A 2,694-nucleotide genomic window follows, 5' to 3' on the forward strand; every position below is an offset into this window, starting at 1 on the left:
GGCGGCCCCGGAAGTGGGGCGGGACCGGGGGCCGGAAAAATTGTCGCCTCATCCTGGACCTCCACTGCCCGGCCACCCGGAGGCGGCGGACGCCGAGTGCGGGGTCCCAGCGGTCTCGGCGCTCCTGTTTGGGGCGACCCCACCCCGTCCTCCGGGGCTGATCGCGGATCCCCGGACCCCCGCCCGGCTCACCTTGCTGGCCGCACTGCAGAGCCGCGGGAAGGAGCTGGGCCGAGAGGCGGGGCGGGCGGGGCCCGGGGCCGGAGGCGGGGCCGGGGGCCGGGGGCCGGGGGCAGGAGCAGGAGCCTGAGCAGGAGCCGGAGCCAGAGCCGGGGCTGGAGGGCGGCGGGATCCACAGGGTCGAGCCGCTGGGGACAGGTTAGGACCGCGCCCTGCGAGCCCGGCGCCTGCTCACCCAAGCCTCAGGCACACCGCGGGGCAGGCCCGGTCCTTGGCTGCGTTTGCACATGAATAAACGAAGGCTCTGTTTGTTGATGACCTGTCCAAGGCCACTCAGCCGAGGTTTGAATCCAGGCCTGGCAGGCTCAGGAACCCGCCCTTCCCCAGATCCTACGCTGCCTCTCAGCGGTCACCGTCTGTCTTTTCGTTGAGCTATTGGTGAAATTTGCATTCGTCTGCCTCATGCGCCGCTTTAATTTTTCTCCCGTTCTTCGTCCCATCGATCAGCAGATCCTGCGGGCTCCACTTGCAGAATCTCATCCTTCACCTCCTCCGGCCCCATCCCGCTCCAGCTCCATCAGTGCTCCATCATCTGAGAGGTCTTGAACCAGCCTCCTCCTGGGCCTCCTTGCTTCTCTTTTTGCCCCCTACCGTCCATTTCCACCTAGCTGCCGGAGAGTCCTGTTAAAATGTAAATCAAACCCATGCCACTCCCCGACCCAAGTACTCCCATCTCACTTAAAGCAAAATCCGAGATCTTCCCCAGGGCTTGCAAACTGCCTCCCGATCTCTGTCTCCGTAGCTGACTGCCCTGCCCCTGCCTCATTCCACTCAAGTCCCATTGACCTGCTGGGTCCTGGAGTAAGTCAGACACACTCCCGCCTTAGGGCCTTTGCACCTGCCATAACCCAAACGTCTGCATGGCTCCCTCCTTCCCTTTATTTTGGTCTTTACCCAAAAATCTTCCCTAGCTACGCCATCTGAAATTTCACAGACACACGTATCCAGCATTTCACATCCGCTTTCCTGGCTTCATTTTTTTCTTCTCAGCATCTATTACTGTCTAACGGAGCATATTTTACTTATTTATGTTATTCTGGGTCTGTTTTCCTCTCCTAGAGGGCAGGGACTTTGATTTGTTTTGCTCACTGCTGTGTTCCTGGTGTCTAGAACAGTTCCAAACACATAATGGAGGCTCCATATGTTGAATGAAGGAATGAACCTCAGACCTTTATCTGGGATAATTTTTCTTTTACTTGAAACACATCCCTTTAGACAATGTTTCTCAACCTTGGCTGTACATTTGAATGGCCTGGGGAAGCCTTTTTTTTTTTTTTTTTTTTGAGATGGAGTTTCACTCTTGTTGCCCAGGCTGGAGTGCAGTGGCGTGATCATGGCTCACTACAGCCTCCAACTCCTGGGCTCAGCTTCCCGAGTAGCTGCAAACCACGGGCACGTGCCACCACACCTGGCTAATTTTTATAGAGACAGGGTTTGGTCATGTTGCCCAGGCTGGTCTTGAACTCCTGGGCTCAAATGATCTGCCCACCTCGGCCTCCCAAAATGCTGGGAAATGGTTGCTGTTGGGATATCATCATCTGTCAATCTAACTGCTGTTCTTTTTATAAACAGCTTTATTGAGATATCATCACCTGTCAGTCTAACTGCTGTTCTTTTTATAAACAGCTTTATTGAGATATAATTTATATGCCATAAAATCCACTCACCTAAAATATACAATTTAATAGTTTTTAGTAACATTTACAGAATTGTATACCCATCACCACAATCAAATTTTAGAACATTTTTGGCTGGGCATGGTGGCTCACATCTACAATCCCAGCACTTTGAGAGGCCGAGGTGGGCGGATCACTTGAGGTCGGGAGTTCGAGACCAGCCTGGCCAACATGGTGAAACCCTGTCTTTACTAAAAATACAAAAATTAGCCAGGTGTGGTGGCGGGCATCTGTAATCCTAGCTACTGCGGAGCCTGAGGCATGAGAATGGCTTGAACCTGGGAGGCAGAGGTTGCAGTGAGCTGAGATCGCACCGTTGTACTCCAGCCGGTGTGATAGAGCGAGACTCTGTCTCAGACAAAAAAAAAAGAAAGAACATTTTTATCACCCCAAAATTGACCTGTACTCATTAGAAGACATTCCCTCTTTCCCATCCTCCAACTGACAGCACTAATACACTTTATGTCTCTATAGACTTTCCTCTTCTTGATATTTTATAGAAATTAGATCTTACTGATGGGCCACAGTGGCTCGTGCCAGTAATCCCAGCACTTGGGGAGGCCAAGCCAGGTGGATCGCTTGAGCCCAGGAATTCAAGACCAGCCTGGGCAACATGGTGAAACCCCATCTCTACAAAAAGTACAAAAATTAGCCGAGTGTGATGGCGTGCACCTGTAGAGCAGTGATCGTCCCACTGCACTCCAGCCTGGGTGACAGAGTGAGACCCTGTCTCAAAAAGAAAATTAGGTTTTGACAATATGTGAGCCTTTGTGACTAG

Source organism: Pongo pygmaeus, chromosome 21 (genome assembly GCF_028885625.2).
Source record: "Pongo pygmaeus isolate AG05252 chromosome 21, NHGRI_mPonPyg2-v2.0_pri, whole genome shotgun sequence".
Classification (NCBI taxonomy): Eukaryota; Metazoa; Chordata; class Mammalia; order Primates; family Hominidae; genus Pongo; species Pongo pygmaeus.